This window comes from Rhagoletis pomonella, unplaced genomic scaffold (assembly GCF_013731165.1).
Source record: "Rhagoletis pomonella isolate Grant_MI unplaced genomic scaffold, Rhpom_1.0 Rhpom_scaffold_00004, whole genome shotgun sequence".
Lineage (NCBI taxonomy): Eukaryota > Metazoa > Arthropoda > Insecta > Diptera > Tephritidae > Rhagoletis > Rhagoletis pomonella.
In genome coordinates, this window is record NW_023458558.1 from 53,326,802 (window position 1) to 53,348,271 (window position 21,470).

Here is a 21,470-nt window from a genome sequence, read left to right on the forward strand (position 1 = left end):
AAAAATTTTGCATATTCATACACAAATTTCCTGTACAAGCATTCTGAAAAATGTTGCTAAAATCACTTCCGTTTCACAGCAGGGTAAAGTTATTTGCATAGCTTCATTGTGGCATTAAAACCAAAGTGTACATTTGCACGTAATGCCATCAAAATTGTATGCATATGCGACATTGTATTGCATATTTTATGGCGTTTGAGAGCCCATGCCAGTTAATACATATGTATGTAAGTTTTCGTTTTCTTTTTGTGCAACAACAAAACCATCAAATGTCCCCACTGATAAAATCGCGATAATTTCACAAAATGGGCAATCAAGTGCCAAGACCTTATAAAAATACATAAATATTAAGCTTGCATACACACGTGTGAGTACATAAATATACATACATATGCATATACATATGTTGAATAGATTGGGTCGGTCAACTTATAAAATAAAAAGGTAAAAATTACTTGAACCATTCTTTCAGCTATTGTTCACACGGTTAGTTTTCTTTGCTTTTTCAAAAGTATCCATGTTTTAACTTAGTTAGGACTATGACCCTAATTGACTTTACTGCGACTTCGTGTAGGATAATTTTCAAACACATTTTTTTTTTGTTGCAATGTTCGTGACTTGGATCAGACAAGAATTTGATGAACAAATATTTAATTTTTTCTTTGGTGGTTTGTTGACGCATACTGGTTTTTGCATATCGTGAAGCATTTTCGCGAATTTCTTTGGATTTTTTTTACGTCCACTGGCATCAAGTTTTCGAGTATCACACTCATAACGCATATTCAGATGAATTTCATAATAATTTCGCAAGCTTCGAAGAATGCTGTCGTGGCCCGGCTTCAAAGGTCGATCACAAAGAAATGATATCGCGTCAAAATTTTTGGCATTCTTGTTAGTTTATCGTTCCAGATTGTCTTGTAAACGGACTTGAAATTAGTATAAAAAAATCTCTAAGATTAGGTCGGTCCTGTCTTCTCACCAAACTCGTCTAAATTTTATTGGCTTATGGGATTCGAAATTTACTTGGTTCTGCATTTGACACCCATAATGCGTTTTCTCTAAATGTAAATATCATTTTCCCAACTGGATCGTACCGCTTGCACTGTCCCTGTCACTGTTCTTTTTTTTCCATCGCATTTATTGTTTAAAGTAAATTTTCCGAATATACTTTTTTTGCGCCCCAGCTTAATAAGCCGCCAATTCACTCATTGCCTTGCTCGCTTGCTCGCATTTCCACCTTTCACTCATCATCGACTGTGTCGTGTCACGAGCAGAGAAACCCATTATAACACTGATTGAGCAATTAGTCGGTCAGCGGGCAAGTGTGTGTCTGAAAATATTTTGTATGGATGTGTGTGTGTGCGCGACTGTGTATGTACGTGTACATACATGCGCGCTGATGCATTTCAAGCATACTTTATGGCGCAGAAACGTTCGTAACACATAAATATTTATTTGTTTGCATGTACATATGTTTGTATGTACATTGATTAATTATATAAATTTGGTTTGCTGTTTGTGTGTCGCTTGAATTGAGTGAAGACGTATGAGCTTTCATGATTATATGTACATATGTAAATGTATACCTAAATACATAAGTAAGTGTGCTTCCATGTCATTACAATAAACTCATTATGACAATAAATTAGCAGCAGATACATGCTTTGAAAGTGTCGTAATATTTCGCTGAATTAACTCAGTTTTGGTCTATTTACATGGAAACCAATTTGCCGTGCTGTAAAATCTGCAAGCGTTACTTTTTTTCTTTTCTAAGAATTAGTGAAATTTAGCTTATTTTTCATCTTGCTTTTTCATTTTTCAGCACTTTTTCGCTAAATGTTTTAATGAAGCTATTAAGTTTGGTCAAGTAAATATAAATTGATGCGACTGCAAACTCGTGGTACCTAAAAAACTATTTTTTGCCTCAATATTAGGGTTATCCGCGAAATATAAACATCTAAGCTTTGATCGAGGCATCAATTGATTTTTTCTTAATACAAAATAAAAAAATCCACGAGCATTTCAAAATTGTAAACATATTTTTAGAAGTGGCGATTTTTTTTTTTTACTTGAAATCTCATAAATTTTCACATGCTATTGAAATATACTTATACATATATAAGTAAATTCATAAACTCGCTTTTTTATACGTAGTAGTGACTCCTTAAATTTTTTCTAATTTTTAACAGTCTTTACTAGAACAAAATACCACCCTAATGCATATTTTATATGAGTTGTATGTAGTTATACATGTAATAAGCAAATCTATTTTTATGCCTTTGCTTATGGCAGTTTAACTGTAAACTTCATGCGCTGAACCATACACATTGTGGCATTTATATAAAAAAAATTATAAAAAACAAGAAAAACAAAAACGTTCCGAGAACGTACATTCATTTTATTCTGTTGTACGATTTCTTTGATTATGTGGTCTTCTATCCACATCCACGCTTTGCGAGCCGACAATGAGTTTAGTCATGCAAACAACGCAAGCGTAAATCTCTTCGCTTTACCAAAAACAATTTAGTTGGACGCCATCCTCATTTTTTTTTTTGTTCACTTATATACACTTGTGATCAGCTTTTGTTTCTTTAATGTTTATATTTGAGGGATTCACAACGGTGTCGTAAGTGTCGTATTGTTGTATGTCGTAAACTTTAAAAGCTTAAATAAATGTCTAGAGAACTTGAGACCACAACCAACAATTTTTTAAGACTGCGAAAATTCATAATATTACTTTGACGGTACTTTGCGAACCCCCTTAATATATTTTTTAGGCGTTTAAAGTTTACTACATACAACAATAAGACACTTACGACACTGTTGTGAATACCCCAATTGTTTTATAAAAGTTTTCGAAAAAAATCTCGAAGGCGCTTCTTTGAAAAAGGGTATTGTTTTCATATTTAGCGACCCGAAATTAGATTAGAAAACATTTTATTTCTTAGGCGAACGTAATTACCTCAAAACTTGTAATGAAAGTCTTTATGCTATAACTTTGAATCTACAAGCCCAACTGGTACAAAAAAAGCCATGAAAAACAAACACTTAAATATAGTCATAGCCTATAGCTATTATGCAATGAAGGCTTCAGCTTAGCAACTAGCTTTCAGGTAATTTCCTTTTCATTGCTCACTGCCACAAAATTGTATTAACATGTGTAAATATACATATATATATATATCTACATCCATACATATATTTATGTAGATTTTCATGACTACAGGTCAACCGACGACTTACTGCAGTCTCTCCTGTCAACTATAATTTACCAAAACTCATTCTACATATATATATATGTATATATCGGTACAATGGCTCAAAGACATTGTCCACAACGTATGTAACACTTTCACCATCCTCCGGCTTAACTATATGCCAGCCATTGCATGTCAATTTTCGCTTTTCGCCGTTGGCAAACAATGTGCTATGCATTTGATTGAACTATGTTGTAATGACATTTTAGATGATTATCGCAGAGCGAAATGGGCTGCATAGCTGGCTGGCTATTATTCTGTCGCATTTGAAAATATACGGAATTTTACCTACACATGTATTCATATATGTATATAGGCATGTGTTAAAACAACATGAAGCATACATTATCGTGCCTGCATACCTGATTGCCCCTACATACAGACGTTTAAACGCGTCTCTTGGGGGCTCACTAAGTTTTTATACACTTGTAGTTTATGGTATTTGTAAATAGCCATAAATGTATATACATATGCACATATAATAACGGCATACTCTTGCGTCATACATGGCGTATACGTTACCAGTCGTTATTACCACTTAGGTTAGTAGTCTGACGGCTTATAATTTCCTAACCGCCAAACAATAAAGTTATTAACTACAAGTTTTTTATGGAATAACTGAATTATCGTAGATTGATTATATATTTATGTATGTACATTATTCATTAACAAGTGGAAGATTTAGTACACTATTTACATACATAACAATGTATGTGTGCATACCAAAGTTATAGGAATTCCGCTAAATTTATGTTAGCGTGATTTTTTTCTCACTTTGCTATTGAGGGAGTGAGACTGAAAAAAATCATTCATTTGATTTTTAAGGACCACGCTAATTTACAATTGAATATTATTCACAAGTATTTATTAAAGTTCAGTAAGTTTCCACACTTCATTTAGGTACATAAATTTCAATTAAAATTTCCACAAATATGATTAATTTCCGTTTCAATTATTCATTTAAAATTTCAACCACCTTCTGCTCTGCTTAACTCAAAAATAGTTAGCCTCTGAGTAATTATGCTTATTTACAAATTCATGCACCTCCCACTTAGATATTCGCCACAGGTGTATTTTAAATTGTGTATTAATTTTTTTTTTTTTTTGCTAAAATACGCTAACTATTTCGATATGGCTTAAGCATTAGTATTTAATTTAACAGATACGTACACAACTTCCGTTGCTTTGCTTCTATTTATGTATTTACAGCCAACACCGGAAATGCGTTTACAAATAAAGTTTATGTTTAAATTAGGGCTGGGAGTTGTATACGGAATTTAAAAGTATCCCGAAAATTAGTATGTTTTGCGATGCCAACCATTCGGTTTTCTGAGAAGCCGAGAATCTCTTTCAACAATAAACAAATGATTAAATAAAAAACGTATATAAGTATATGTATGTACAGTATATGAAATATATCCGAACACGTGCAGCTAATCCCTACAAAAGTAAGCAAAAAATTCCATATTTATTATTCATTAAAACTTTCCACAGAATTCTGCCAACCTGCTATGCAACAATCAGAAAAACAGTATCAGTTGACATGAACAATTTCGAACAAAAGGCAACAAATAAATATCTGCAGCTCATGCCAGCATCGCTGAAAATTATTTTTCTCTCCACAACTTTTTCTGTCACTGATTCTGTGTAGCCACAATTTTAATTTTATTTTTTTTTTTTAATTTTATGCTCCTCGCTTTATAATTGAAGTTGTTCTTCTTTTTTCATTTATTCATTTGTGCTTGTCAGCTTTTGCGTAGTTACTTTGTTGTTTTGTTTTTTTTTTTTTATCATGCTTTTTTTCTCCATGCCACATACCACATTACAGCACAACATTGTTGTCGCGCGCAAATGCCAGTTAATGACTATAAGCCGAATGTTGTTACAACTAAAATGCGCTACTCATAGCAACACCATCTCATAATTTTTTGCAACCAATTTTCAACAATGACAACCGACATTTTTAGCGCAACGTAGACAGGCGAACTGCTTGCTGATGGGCAGATAGATGTACTTATGCGAGTCTGTAGAGATGTACTTAGTTAGTGGCACTCGTCGTAGACCACTATGCGCCGCTATGTTGTACAATTTGATTTGTGTCGTGTCGCCCATATTGCTGCGCGCTCGCGCTCATTTCCAACTAGCGTTGCGATATAATGAGAAACTGTCAACGTACTCGTATCATAAAATTAAGTCGGTGGTGAACGCCCAGCTGCCATGCTGCGCCTTCACACTACTGTCCACAGCCAGCTTCACGCCTGCCACGGAAGCTGGCTGGCTGACTGACTAATGGCGGTGTCTGCGCTTGACTGTTTTGAGTTATTCAACTGGGAGTTACTTATTGTTAGTGTCCATTGGGTGGTAGCTGGTGGCATTGTGAAAATGTGGAAATGTGTAGTCATCAGTAGTTGTGATAATTTAAAGCTGTTTGACGCGAGAGTTTGCAAGTTCCGCGATGTGTATGTGTGTGTATTATTGTGTATGTTCAAATGCGTGCATAGCCTGCAGGGAAATTTCCGACTAGTGGGAAAACTTTTTATGAACTCTTCTCATATTCACTAGATTTTTCCAGCTCGCCGAAGTTTTTGTATTTCTTCTTTAATTGCGATAATTAGCAATACAGGGTATTTCTGCTATTATTTTTGTAGTCAAGATTTGTTTTTTGTTCAAATTTATTCGATTTTCATCATTTGGTTCTTATATCTCTCATGAATATGAAATGGTATTATAACTTTGGTTCGCTGTTTGTAGGTGGCAGAATAAGAAGAGATAAAAAATTTATGCTTAAATGGTCAGAATGGCGAGCTGAGCCGTCCGTCTGTCTGTCTGTTTGAACGCAATCTAGAATTTTTAATCATTTGTCGGAACCGGCAAAATCGGTCACTATAACATATAGCTCACATATAACTGATTGCTCGGATATGAGCCTTTTTGTCATAACTGTTCCATTTACGCGCATGAAATTTCGCGCTATTATCACTCATTATCAACAGAAAACTCAGAGAAAAAATTACAAATATCAGATCACTATAACCTATAGCCTCCATACAACAGATTGTTCAGACGTGTGGCTAAAACCGAGCAATTTCGTGAGCTACTTTCTAAATTATCTGATGTTCATGAATGGTATGAACCCTTCGGCGCACTGTACTTTCTTGTTGTGATTGTTTCTGATCCTTAAATAGTTTCAAAATTAAATATAATTAAAGTATTAAAACATAAAATCGAATAAGATATGCGAGTTTATGATTATATTTTATACACAAAAAGACGTCTCAGACAAAGATAAGGTCCAAATGAATTAGATCAGATGAGTGTAACAAATAATCAGTTTTCCATACCAAATAGTAAATATTATATATTCTGCCTTAAGGACATATCCACTTAAATACTTTAATGAAGATCATGTTTAAAAGCATATCATCTATGAAAGTACTCTTGCAAGACAAACAAGTAAAATCCCAACGATTTTCCTACCTTGCCTGCTCACCATTGTTTGGTCGTTTTGTGGCATGAAATGCATATAAATACATACATAGGTATGTGCATATATATTACCGCTGTTCCTGCTATTTATATTGTCTTCCTGTTGCTTTTATTGTTGCTAATGCGCGCTGACAATGTCCAGCTTAAATGATGACAACAAATTGCTCGCGAGAGAGTCCATAGCATTTCTTCATTATAGCATTCTGTCACTCATTCGGGCATTTCGCCAGCACAGTGCGGTTTAGTTATGTATACGTATATTCCTTTTACTACTACTCCAAAATGTCAGACGTTGGAAAAAATCGTTTATTTTAATTTATTTTTCAACAATGGTTACACTGAAAAGTCAAAAACATACACATATCGGTTTTCAGCTAAATGTTGTCTGCAGTTGTACGAGTATATTGGCTCACAGTTACTAAAATTTAGTTACATTTTCTTTATATACATATATCTATATATATTTCCGCTATATTATACACCAGCAAATGCCCACTTGCTTTACAGCGCCTAATAAGAACTTAAGAGTTGACCAATGTGAAAATAGCGTCGAACAGTAGTAAAACGGTTTATAAAGTAAAATTTCTTATTTTAGTTTAAAACGACTGAAGAGCAGAAACCTCCTCACATATAGGCCAAGAATTGTAGACCTTTGATACCATACGGTATACTAACCCCGTTAAATGTTTTGTCAAGCATGCGTAGTCATCCTCTATGGTCTTTCAGCCACAACATTCGTACGATGCGTCAACCTTTTGTCTTATATAGGGCCGTCGAGAGAAAACTCGGGCCCCGGTCTGAAAAATCACGGGCCCCTATACATAAATTTTAATAATTTTAAAGTATTTGACCAATTTAGAGATTCCGTTTAGGGTTTCTTTTATGTTAAGAATCAGAAATCACCACGAATCGGAATATGGAAAAATACCAGTTTATATAATGAAAGACATATTTATTCAAAGCACTCGCATTGTTTTCTTTCAAAAATTAAATTGTAAAAACCTAATAACAAGTTATGGTTCTGATATTTCAGGCCTCTTAATATATCAACCCGTGCTAGGGCACATGGTAGTGCAGAGTCGAACCAGTCGGAAGCAGAATAGCAAGTGACTAATTTAGTAACTCCCGATAGTGCAGAGAGAGCCGAGGACATTGCCTTGTAAAAGTAATCGCTGAAATACCCTGCAAGTATTCGGTCGTTAATTTACGGAGTTTACAGGGAGCTACCGATTCATCAGTCCTCTAGTCGCTCGCCCGTACTGCAGTACGGTCTCGCTTTAATTTCGAAATGCTTGCATATTGGGAAGTTAGCCTACTGCCAATATAGAAGTACATATTACATACATGAGCGATAATAAATATTTTCCTGTGGCCGCTTGCTGGTATTTCGCTAATAATTTTGGGCCATAATCAACATAATTTCCGCATTTTCAACATTAACTTGTTTACACTCATTTAAATACGAAATTTATGACAAACCACTTTAATGCGCACACACCCACACACACACGCGCAGTTTCAATTCAGCAATGTACATACATATATGTATACAAAAATTATTACTTCAATTCTTCTCATAAATTTTTTGGGCTGCGGGTGCATATTATTATTTTTCGCTTGGCTCTTTTATGATTTTGGCACCGGAAGTGCTAATTTTCATTCGCTGGCTGTTACTGAAATGTGTACGCTGGCAGCAATTTCCGCTTCCTTGAAAATCATAAACACTAAAAGAGAAGAAAATAAAATGCAAAAAAAAAAAAAATAAAAATATTAAAAAGTATTTATGTGTATGAAGTGTTTATGTGTGAGTTTGTATGTAGGGTTGCTAACCAGCTTCAAATATGTTCCTTGTATGCATTTTTGTATGTATGCTTGCATATTTGTAAATAAGAACACATATTTCTACTTACATTCAAGGGTCATAACTGTGTTTGCCACAAAACTCAGCGCCAACTCGCAGCCGGCATTGGGTTGATGTAGCGCCACAACGGACGTGGTTGAGTGGTATGCGTACTGTTGTGAAGGTTCTGCCTGCTATACCGCCTCATTTTTTGCACTTTTTCGACAAACTTTTAATGCCACAAAATTCTTAACTTAACTTTGCTTAAAGTTTTAATCGCGCTACGTAGCATTCAAAAGGTGATGAGCAGAAAAAAAAACTAGTGAGGGCCAGTTTTTCAGGGTCAGTTTAAACTTAGATTAAGTAAACTCAGCTTAAATTGAACAGCTGGCTGGCATTTTATTCGGTGATCTTAGTTTAAACCAGCCAGATCGGGCGTTTAAACTCAGTTTAAGACATTGAAAAACTGTCCCTAAGAGTGAGCAGAGCTCGCTTTTGCATACCTTCGTATTTCGACAGCATTTTTTATGGCCACCGCAAACATGTTAAAACGTATAAATTCAAATTACGTCAGACATGCGAAAACTCATAAATTTCCCAAAGGAACGCTTCAAGGTTGATGTACCTACCTATGTATGCGAATGCAGAATGTAAATTTAACGAAAAAAGCTGACGGATATGCGCAAAACAACAGTCGTGCATGCCAACTTTTTACGCAGCGCCACCCCGCATTACCGAGCAAACCTAGCTCACTCAATTTTATTCGTTCATACACCACGCTTCATGTAGATATACACTTCTACATACGCAACGGACAGGAAATCCACCAAAAATTCCAAAACAAGAAACAACCTATTCATGCATTCAGCCTAAAAGTTTTAGCCAGCAGGCCGCAAACAAATAACAGCAGAAATCTTGTGTGAATCTTGAGGGGAATGTGTGCGTGTGAGTGTGTGTGTGGGCAGGTGTGTGTGTGTTTGTGTATAGTTCGCCAAACAAATCAGATTTTTCGTTCACCGAATTTGGCACGCCAACGACGCATACAAAATTTAAATTTCGCGTGTTTTCACCCTAATGAGAAATGATTTATTTTTAATGTGCTCGCGTGTGGTGGTATTTGCGCCCATCCACCCCAATGTGAGCTGAGTTCGCGTGCAGCGGCCCACACGGGCGCACGAATACTTCAAGTGCTGCCACAAACTTTAGTTATTTTATCAAACTTTTTTATAAACTTTTTATTTTTGTTAAAGTTTCTCAAAGCTTAGTCGAAATGTCAGCACATCTGGTAATTTTTTTATAACAAAGTAATTTAACTGCTCTCTTGCTTCCGCATTTTCCTTGAATTCAAGCACTTGCATGGGACTACACACTAGAGGGTGCCCTCACACCTTTAAGCTGGCAGGCAATACACATGAGTAAGCGTGAGTAGACAAGAAATCTGTGTGTCGACGCGCCACCATAAATCAAAGGAAATCGCACAAGTGCAAAAATAAATCAAGTAAATCAAATAAATCAAAAAGTTATGTGTATCCGTGTGTTTGTGTGTGTGTGTGTGTGTGTGTGTGTGTGTGTTGGTGTGAGTATTTACAACAGCTGCTGCCTGCTGACTGTTGTTACCCTTTGTGACTGTTTGTCTGTCTGTCTGTCTGCTTGCTTTCGTACAAGCGGATTGTGTTGTGTGACCACCAGTTGGGCGGCAATGCATTCATTTACAAAACGAACTGTATACTTTTGCGTATTTTGCCTTCTGCGCCTAGTAAGGCTCTGTTATGTATCCACACCACGTTTGCGGTTTAATTAAGCCGGCTCATGTGGCATATGCGTGCGCTATTTTCTCTTTCAAAGAACGATTCAAAGTATCGGTTTGGTTGTAGTGTTTTGCACTTGGAAAAATGATTTTCCTTGGCATTTTTTATTTAAATAAATTGGTCTTTTTCGTATACGCCTTGAACTAGGCCTCGATTTTTTAACATAATCATACGAACAGTGAGTTCTTAAATTCAATTCAAACAGTTCGGCCTTTAATAGTACTTAGAGGCCTCTCAATTTTTTTCAGTTAAAGTAGCATCTTTCTACATACAAAAGTCTTAATAACAAGCTACAGTTCATGGCTTTAAGATAACGCAGGATAACACTAATTATGGTGCTGTAAATGTTGAAGCTATTTTTGATAGATTTTTTGTGCTGATTTAGAGTTCGTAAAAAAAAATTTCCATCAGTGTCAGATTTTGAAAAAAAACGTGGCCAAAGCGAAAAAGTTTTAGATTTGGGAAATATTTGAGAGGTTTTATCGAGGAAGCAAACGGTCATAGTACCTTCCACTTAGGCTTGAATTAATGCTTTAACTTTTTTTCCTGAAAAAACCACCCCTGCACCTAGATCACTTGGTCACTTATAATGCTCCGTCGACTTATCCATTTCAAAGGGAAATAGGATTGTCATGCTTGAAAATCGTAGTAAGTTTTTTTGTAGTACTACGAAAAGTGACTTGTCAGCGATTCAAATACATAGTACCAAAAAACATAGACCTTCTTATTTGAGTTTTGTTCAACTGCAGCCTCCAAAAGTTTGAGTACCGCAACTGTTTGTGAGCCGAGCGATAACTTACCTGAGTTCTTTCTAGCGAATTTGTCAAATGAGTTATTAGCGGGTAGCCAAAGTGATCCAATGTCAAAAGAATTTAGCCGAGGCTTGAATTGTCGCACTGTAGCGAGAATACTGGCTAATGTCTAGACTAAAGTATAGCTTGGCTATTACTTCCTATCCTTCCGTTTTCCATTACATACTCCATAGCCTTGAGGATAGCAAATAGCTCGGCTTGGAATACCGAGGTATATTACTCAAGAAAAACTATATCGCCGCTTAACTTTGATACTTGGACTCCAGATCCGGACCCTGTGCCATTTTTGTAGCCATCAGTAAGGATTCCACAATTTATTCAATATTGTGGTAAAGCCAGCACTCAGCCTCAAGGAACTCTTTAGCAAAGATAATGGTGACTTACTATCCTATGACACTGAAAAGACACTGAGTCAGATCACAGTTTTCAGTGATTTTTACCTCACTTTATGATATCAGCATCCATTCATTTTATGCCTATAATGACCATCGTATAGGATTCTTTTGGGTTACATATTTTACCAAAAATTTTGTTACATTTCCGAAACGCTGTAAAAGCTTCCTAAGTTTATTGTTCAATTTGAGACTTCCATAAATGTTTCCTTCCTAGGGTTTTGCCTAAATACTCCACTGCGGTAAATATTAGAGTAGTAGCCCCGTTTAAGGTAAACGAAACAAGGTAATCAATCCTACCGCTCCTAGTGAAGACCACAGCACTAGTTTTGGTTGAGTTCAGCATGAAAGGCATCAAACGTATAGGTTTGAAGCGGCTAAGACTAACATAGTTATCCCTATCAACCTTAGGAATAAAGACGACGTCAAGAAGGCGCAGTAAAAATCCTCATAAAGGTCGCCTCACTTTCTGTTAGTTCAGGTAGGTAGCCCGTGCGTGATCAAACCTGAAAAAATATTGAATCACATATTCTATGGCTTCTTCAATAGCATTCTTGCAACAAACTATTTGTACTTAGAAACTGCCTTCCCTCGAGACCTGAAAGAGCCTGAATCCCTCTCTTCATGAAGGAACCTCTTGTGTGAACCCAACTTAGTAGGTTGTTTTTTTAAAGAACTTTGGCCAGCATGGATTTTTGTCTCAAGGTATCAAGATATGTATCTTTTGAACGAAATATTTTCAAAGCACGCTTTGGTTACTTCCACTCACTTTGTCAGTCCATTACCGCATTAGTGCTCAGGGCCCTGTTTAAAAGTTTCTTCGAATAATTCCTCATATATATAACGCGTGAAACGGCACTAAGAAAGCACTCGCTTCTTTTCTCAGTGTACATGAATATACCACAGCCGGAACTCTATTTGAAAATTCCACAAAATGTCTAATAGCAGACAGCAAAGTGCAAAAAGAATAAAGAATCGTTGAAAATCATATTCTCTTATGTGGTTTACTCATAACTTCGTTACCGACTTGCCGCAAGCTAAGATTCCAGTTACTGCAAGTTAACTCGTATCAAATTTATCTTTAGTTAGTATGTCTGTTTGCGTATTAGATTGTGGTAAAATCCTTATACTTGCATGCCTTAGACACACTTGTCTTACTCGCATAATAGCATGCATATTAGGGTGGTCCTTTAAAGTATCAACATCTAAATTTATAATTGTTCTACATACATAATGTTCTACATACAAGATAAAAACAACCACGAAAATTTGATAACAACAACACAATTTTTTTTTTATCGCAAAACATTTACCAAATTTTGAGCTGAAATCTGACAAATGTGCCTTTTTATTGAAACTTATTCATATAAATTCATAAACACGCCTAGTTATAGCTGGTCAAAGACAACATTTTGCCGAATTTTTTTTTTTCACTTCATTTATAATAAAAAAAAATAGTACTATAAGATCCCAAAGACCTTTTTTAGTACACCGTAACTTAAAATTGAGATTAAACAGTATTGTAGTAAAAGAGAAAAAAAGAGTAAATTGTTGAGTAAAGAAAAATCAAACCCCTTAAGTTATGTTTAATTTCGAAATTTTCATCCCATAATGGACCAGGGAGACCACCCTTATGTACATGCATACCTACATACATTCATACTGAAGCACGATAGTAAATGAGCAAATACATGTGAGATTATGTGGCCGTAACCTTATACGCCAATTGCCTGGTTCACTGAACTAAATTGCTGACGTTCTTTCTTGGTGTTTTAGTTTATATTTTGTGCTTTGCATTTGCCTCCTAACACTCGCACACACACATACCGATGCCGGGCCATACACAGAAGATAGAAGTTTATAATTAAGAAGAAACTTACATGGCTGAAAAACTTCAGCATTCGTATTTAGTGTAAGTATTTTGGCATGTCTATCATACGCAAGGCGCTCACTTGCAAGTTAAAGCATAATTTCAAATGAAGAATGCAATTCTACTGAAGTAAAGCAAAAATATTTGTCATAAAGTGAAGTTTAAAAAGGTAAACCAATATGATTCTACTAACATATCTCAAGAAAAGTGTTCTAGAACTCATTGCAACGCAAAATCTTTCAGCAATAATGAAAAATTGCATGCAGTAACAAAAATGTGTACAAATTCTGGGTAATCGGCGAAAGCCATATAATTTTCCTCCGTCTATTAAAATGTTATAATTTCAATAGAAATTTGCTGATGGCAAACATTTAGTCAGAAGGTCATGGCAGCTTTATATGAGTTGGACACACTTGATTTCCTTGGTAAACAGCTTCGTCCTAGAATCCTTTCCATTTCTCCAACAATGTGCTTAATTAGTAAGTGCTTGCAACTAAACCGTTTTTTACATTTACGGTAAGGCCGAGGTCACGCAATGTGCGGTTGAGCGGTGAGCGGCCTTTATTCCTGAGGGGCGCCGCCCAACCATTCAGAAGTGCCGCACATTGCGTGACTACTTCAATAGTAGCATTGCATGTGTTTTAATTTTAAGCCGCTCATTACATGACCTCGGCCTAAGTTTTCTGATGAAAAAATTTTAAGTTTCGCACTTGATAAATTCAGCAGCTAAAAGCCCTTCCAAAAGGCCTCTTCCTGAGAGACAAGAGGCTTTCACATTTGCATTGCTTCCATTTTTGTATGGCGTGGCACAAATTGAAGGGCTTCTGCTTTAGCTACCTATAACTATTAGGGCTTCCAGAAGGGCTTTTTTAGGACGAACTTGAGAATGCCTTTCGGTGGAGTCTTTCTAAAGCTGTTTTTTTTAATTCATAAACTATCAATATCTTAAATATAAAGAGAGGTGGAAATTTTTTTTATCTAAAACTAAAAAGGTTAGAAGGACGAATTCGAGGATGTGGTAGTTTACATATTAGTCCTAGACATATATTTTTTTTTCAAAAATAAATATTGGAAATTTTCAAGGATATTTAAGGATAAAGTTTTAAAAGGGCATTTTCAACATTTATTCGTCCTGGTGCAACAAAAAATTAAATTTGTTTTTTTAAATTCTACAGAATTTTTCCTTTTAACTGATATTGATTGAATATTTTTTTTATTCAATCATATCATGGAAAAACGCAGTTATACTACATTTGGCTCCTTGTTTTGTGAGTATATTGATTTTTTCGTGTTTTAAAAATTGTTGGTTTTTGTCGCACGGTGTTATAGGTGTTCATATGCTTATAAAATTATGGTTTACTGAAAATCAATATGTGTATATTTGAATTTCATTTTAATGTATAATGTGTGTATTTACAATTCGAAATTATAATTGAACAACAGCAGACTTTTAACTTGTCTTTTGAAGTCAACAATATTAATACTTATATATTTTAACGTATTCTGATAATTTGTTGAACATTCTTACACCACAGCTACGTGTTGACTTAGAGCTTCTTTAAATTCGAAAAAAATCGACTCCTTATAAAAGTGCGTTTCAGAACTCGTATATTGGATTTGCTGCGAAGTTTAAGTCAAAGTTATGTTTGATCAGATTGTTTATGACCTAAGGTTTATTTCAAAAGTGTATTGCGATTTTTACCACGATTTTGTTTGTTATGAAAAATGGAAAAGCAACAAAGTCTAAGCAGTAGAATTGGTTAGCGCATCTAACTTTGCGCATCGATGATGCGGGTTCGATTGCTGCTAAAATCTAGAAACGGAAGTCTGATTAGGAAATGTGGTGATCACCGAAATGACAGCTTATAATTTCTAGCCTTTTCCTTTATTCCTAACACACAAAATCATGGTGCAAAGCTCAATAGCACTATTGAAAAAAAAATTTTTTTGCAAAATTTTTAATATACTACAGTCAACCGATTGCTTGATTTGATCTAAATCCACCTTTATGTTGGCAACTGATTCGTCCTATATACTTGTAGAATACATAAAGGTTCCATCACCAGTATAGAACTGTGGGACGCTTTTAGTTTTCTTCCTAATACATTGATAATGAGTATTATAAACAATGTTGCCACGAGTTTTGATCCTTGTGGTACATCTTTTTTAAAATTTTATTTTTCGTTTAATTTTCAAATTGTTTTCTAATAAATAGTTAAAAAAAAGTTTCCAAAATTGACAGTTGATTGCACTTTAAACCAACCCAGCTAGCTTCCGAATCACTATTGCTAGATTAACTGAATTAAACGCATTCGATAAATCGATAACTTGGCTAAATACTAGCAAGTTAGTTGAATAATTAGATTAGAAGAAAATTAAAATGTGTTTCTTTTTATTTTTTCCATCGTTAGGTATAATCTTCAAATTTGTTGACAAGTTTTGGGAATATGGTCGAAATTTAGCAACCAAAACCTGTACAACTTTTAAAGTGGTCTACAAGAAGCTAAAGTTTGCGAACCTCTGTTCTACAACATTACCAGTGAGAAAACAATACATACGAAATTCTTTATAGAAATTAAGCCTGACCATGAACTCTTACAATGATATGTATGGATCTGTAATCAGTTTTGGGACCGATTAGCACAGTATGGCCCCTTCCGTAAAAGTAAATCATATTAATATGGTAATAAAACTAACACAAACACAAACACAAACTCTACACAAACATTCTTGAATTTTTTAGCAAATATTTGTAGAAAACAGAGACCAAATAAACTATGTACCTACATATATGTATATTTGCACATTTATACGCATACATAGTTTGTAGGGCAGGCACAGATAATTATTCTGCAAGCGCGATTTATGACCACTACATTCTCCTTGAAGCATCCTCACAACCCACCCAACGCCCTCGATTTGTTCGCGTTATTGTAATTAAAATTAAAACATTGCGGTTGTGTTACAGAATTATTCTGTCTTATTTTACTGCTAACCGAACCATCATAGCCACAATTCATTTTTATATACATACATACGTACGTATGATAAGTACCATAACTGCTGTTTTTCTTTACTTTTTATATTTTTGGATTATGATTGCCTTAGTTATGCAGATGTAGCTGGACGAAGTAGTAGTTGCTTAATTAACGAACACGCTTCGCTGATTTGGTTTTTTTGCAACCTCCCAAAGGAGCTACATACATACGTACATACACACAAACCCATTTTAATAACTCAAACCTTCCTCTCTGGCAACCATGGGCGTAGCCAGGTAGGGGCAGGGGGGGTGCTCGAGCCGCCCCCCCTAACTTTCAAACTTTCCTCATATACATATATATAAAATAGTACCCTGAAATGCCAGCTTAATAGGGTCGAGCCCCGACCCCCCCCTTCTAAATTTCATTCTGGCTACGCCGATGCTTGCAATGACTGGCTGCTACAGGTCACGCCGACTTCCTCCTCAGCTGTCGTGTGACCCGTCCGCCTGCATTCGTTTATTTGGTGCTCGTTTTCATATTTTCTATTTTTCATTAAAAAAAAAAAAATGCATTTCCTCCATCACCCTTACTGGCTTGCAATAAGAACCACGAGCATCAACGCAAAAATGTCATCGGGTTATGGTGGCGACAAAGTTGTGCTTTTGTCATTGCGGCAACAGCATTACCACAACAGACAATGGCTTGAACTAGTTTTCGACCGTCCTTCGTCTTTTTCCACGTTCTTCGTGCTTGTTTGCTTTGTATTTTTATGTCATTTTCTCTGGCAACTTTTTTTTCGTTGCACTTCAAATGATAAATAGCACAATAGCTAGCAGCTGAAGGAAAAGTTAAAAGTAGATTTTTATGCTACGTTTTTCTTTTACTTCCACCTTACCTTTTAACGAAAGTATTTATTTCAATTAATCCAAAGGGCGACAGTTCAACGAAAATGGACAATAAAGCGGCGACAAACTAAAGCTTATCAGTAAATTGCAAACAAAGAAAAAATTAGTAGAAGTTAAGTAGTAAAGTTTAAGCCAAAAAAAAAACGAAATAAAGCTGTGCAATAATTTTTAATTAAAACTAAGAAAATACATTTTGCAAAAGGGCAAGCCAAAGGCCAAGCATTCGCAAATTAACTCTTTGCCTGCCAAGCATAACTTTGTTAAAAATACACCACAAAAATATTATGAAAAATTCTTAAAAAAAAAATCAGACCCCCTTCCATTTCAAGTGGGCAACTAAGAGGCTACCATCAAAAAAAAAAAAATCCCCACCTTTGTGCACGTTTTTGCGTGCGTGTGCGAAAAAGTGCCCTTTCATAAAATTCCGCTTTTCATGTTTCGCTCGTTGACGTGTATGTGCCAGTTGGCACCTGGCAGGTGCCAGTTACCAGTTGCCAGTAGTGCCGCCTCAATGCTGTTAACTTCCATTTGACCGCTGATGTGCATTGTTATTACCAAGCATATTTTCATGAACATTGTTTCGTTTCGCTTTTTTTTTTAAATTACATGCATGCACAAATCCATACATACATGCGTACAATACTTGAATGTAGGCAGCGCTATATCCGAGTATGAACGCTACCTTACACTTCTACATTCAGCAGGCAGCAGCGGTCCAAGTGGCATGGCAGTGGCACCAATAAAGTCAGCGCTGAAGAAGAGTTATGCTCGGTTTCAGTGAATACAAAACCCTTCTGCCAATGTTGTACTTCAGTTTTGACAGACTTGAAAATTGGTCGGCAAACCGTATTCCTCCCCTCCCTTTGATCTTTTATTTATCACTTTTCCAATGATTCTGGCAAATGAGTGCAAAGACCATCGCCATGACATGTATGGATGTATGTGCATTAGGGCGGATCAATTTGCAAGACAGTTTTTTTTCGACTATGTGCGTATAGCACAGAAGGCTAGTGCGAGTAATTTTAAGCAATATTGCCGAAGAAATAGTGGGTCTAAAATCAATTTGCCAAATTGCGAAAATAGGTGCCATAGCATTTTGCTGTAGTGTCGCAAAGAAGTGTCTAAATTTTTCATGAAAACATGCATTTTTGGTACGGGAATGCATTTATGAACTTAAATGTTTCCTCAAAATGCCTCCAGAGGGCGCTAAAGTGAAAATGTTCACATTTTCCCCGAAACCTATTTTCGCAATTTGGTAAACTCCAAATTGTTTTTATACCCATGGTTTCTTCGGCAAATTTTCTTAGAATTACAAGTAGAATTCTTCTATGCTATATGCGCATAGTAAAAATCAAATTGACCCGCCCTAATGTATGTGTGTATGCAAAATATAGGATGACGCAAAGAAATGTTTAAACAAAACAAGCGTGAGTGTCCGCCACTGCTCTACTTGCATTTAAAGAAGTCGTCCACTGTTATGTTCGGCTACGAATATCGGATTAATCGACCCTTATCGAAAAAATGTACTCTCCTAGGGAATTTGTGAAGTTTCAAATTGAAGGGCTGTATATGTGCGATAAGGTGTTTATTTTTTGAAAGGGGTTGGCACCTGTTACAAAATTGAAAAAAATTATTTAAAAACTGCAATATGGATAGCAATCGAAAAGGTTTTATTTCTTACAGCGTGTGTGAATCGGTGACAACATGATAAAAATATTACAAGGTAAAAAAATCATTGCGAGGCAGTCTGACGTTTGCAAACAATATAATTTTAAAAAATCGAACTCAGGCTCACACACACATTCTCATTTTAAATCTCATACAACAACAATTGTGAAAAATTGCATTTTTTTTATTTTCAATTATATATGACTTTAAAATGTTTGCAAACGTCAGAAAAAAATCATGGCCGACAAATTGAGAGAATGATTTTACCTTCGCCGCGAGTAAATCTTTGACAAGTATGAGGGGAATAAAATTTCATAGCTGATGAGGCTAGTGAAATTTTCGACAAATGCATAGAAAATCGCAAAGGTTGTTGATGTGTCACTTTTCGTTAAATAGAAGCTTAAATCGATGAACTGCCATCAATGATGGTAGATGTTTTCTTAAAATATTAATTTCACTTCAATTTGTAATAGTTTTTTCCTCATAAATCTGCGGTTATCAAAAATTTACTGCTGTCAAAAAAGATTCCATTTCACACAGCAGATTGGTAAAACTATCTCACCATAGTAAAAATATTATTCAACAACTTTTCCCATACAAATTTGTTACCGATTCCCACACGCCCATAAAAACATATATTATGGTTGCCATTTGCTTAAAAAATCTACTTCAAATTGGTATAAATGCACTTATTTGAATAAATGTATCACAATTTGGATGTCAGACGAAAGGGATTTAAAAAGATTTTAGTTTAAAAAAAGTTTCTAAAAGGGTTGCCACCTGTGTGAAAATTCCAGTTTAATTAAATTTTACTCATATATATTAAATATTAAAATATTGTTGTCAAACAAACGAGTGTTAAAAGACTTTTATTTTGAATATTTAAAATACTTTGGGGTGTTTAAAGAGACTTTCCACCTGTTGAAAAAAGCTAAATTTAAGTGCTTTACAAACGCTAATGAATTGTTAAAAGATGGGTATCCATAGCTTTGAAAAGGATTTATTTCTGAACTCTATTTAGAAAAGTTGCCACGTGTTTATAAAATCAAATTCAACTGAAAATACTTTTCAAAGAGGGTTGCCACCTGTCGATTTGAGCTAAATTATACGTAAGCTATTTGGAATATTTTTAGGTTTTAAAAGAGGGTGACAATCTGCTTAAAAAGCTAAACTTAAATAAGTTCATTACCTAATGGAAATACTTACATATCACAACTCGGGTGTCAAATGAAGTGTTTTAAGAAGGTTTTATTTGAATATGTTTTGGAGCGGGCTTACACCTGTTTGAAAAGTCAATTTTAAATAAATTATACCCAAGCTATATGAAATATTTAAACATAAAAGTTTTAAAAAACTTTAAATGCTAAAAATTGTTGATTAGGGTTACCTCCTATTTATACGCATAGAGCTCAATTTTCACTATATTCCTAAAATTTTTAAATAAATATTTACATATTTGTGTGCATAACCGACTATGTTTAAAGCAAAGCGTCATTCAAACTTTATTTTCTTGATTTCAGGTACTCACTTAGGATTCATCTGAAGCATATTTTTGACTTAAAAGAGGTGAGTAAAATTAAATCGCCCTTAAATATTTTTTAAGTAAATTTAAATTTTTTAATGCTTATGTTTTCGGATTTAAAACTTTGTCTTCTTTTCTGGGTCTGTAAAGGCGGGGTATTGCAAAGTACTGAAACAATTTCCAAAACCCAATTCAAAAATTCTGTTTCTTTCAACGTTTTTCCCGTTGCTGTTTGTTGGGTATGGGCAACAAAGGATAGTAACATTATATAGAATTTCTTTCGACTTAGCGAAATCTATAATTGTTTCTTCGTCTTCTGTATGGAATTTCGCCTTCTTCATTTTCTCGAAAACAATCTCCAAAGCGCCAACAAAACCCACGACAAGGATATGATAGCGAATGTGAAATATTTTACATTTATTTTGTGACCAAAACAAGTCAAAAGGGCTTGTTTCTTTTTCTGTCGCAAATGTTCTGCACTCATTTCTGTTGAAAATGCATTAAATTATGTTTCTTTTTCTATTTTTTGTAGCACCCGGCCTTACGGCCTAAGCGATTTCGGCCGAGTTCAATACATATAACACACGAGTCGTTTCTCTTCTGTGTGACATTTCCTAGTCGAGTCAGAATTGGAAATGCCAATCAAAGCCAAGTTCTTCTCCAGCTGGTTTTTCTATCACAGAGGAGGCTATTCAACCATTGTTACCAACAACGGTATTCACGTTGAATACATTGAGGGCATTAAATCCATTCATATGAAATAACTAAACCAGAGAAACTCATACATTTCATAGTTCCATCCTTTCTGGCACTAACCATCTCAAATGCGTAAACACTTCTCTATCTCCCGAAGAATCGTTCTCCGAACCATATCTCATTATTTCGTGGCCTGCGCTTCGCCGCTATACATCAGGAAATCATTCTTGTCC

At 35.2% G+C, this 21,470-nt stretch overlaps 1 long non-coding RNA gene across 1 annotated transcript in view; it reads left to right on the top strand.

The window, feature by feature from the left end:
- The window catches only part of LOC118737776, a 236,087-nt gene extending 215,498 nt beyond the window's left edge, over positions 1–20,589 (top strand). Inside the window, exon 3 of the long non-coding RNA XR_004992840.1 lies at positions 20,540–20,589. This is a non-coding gene — a long non-coding RNA (uncharacterized LOC118737776). The remainder of the gene's footprint in view (positions 1–20,539) is intronic.
- The last annotated feature ends 881 nt before the right edge of the window (positions 20,590–21,470 follow it).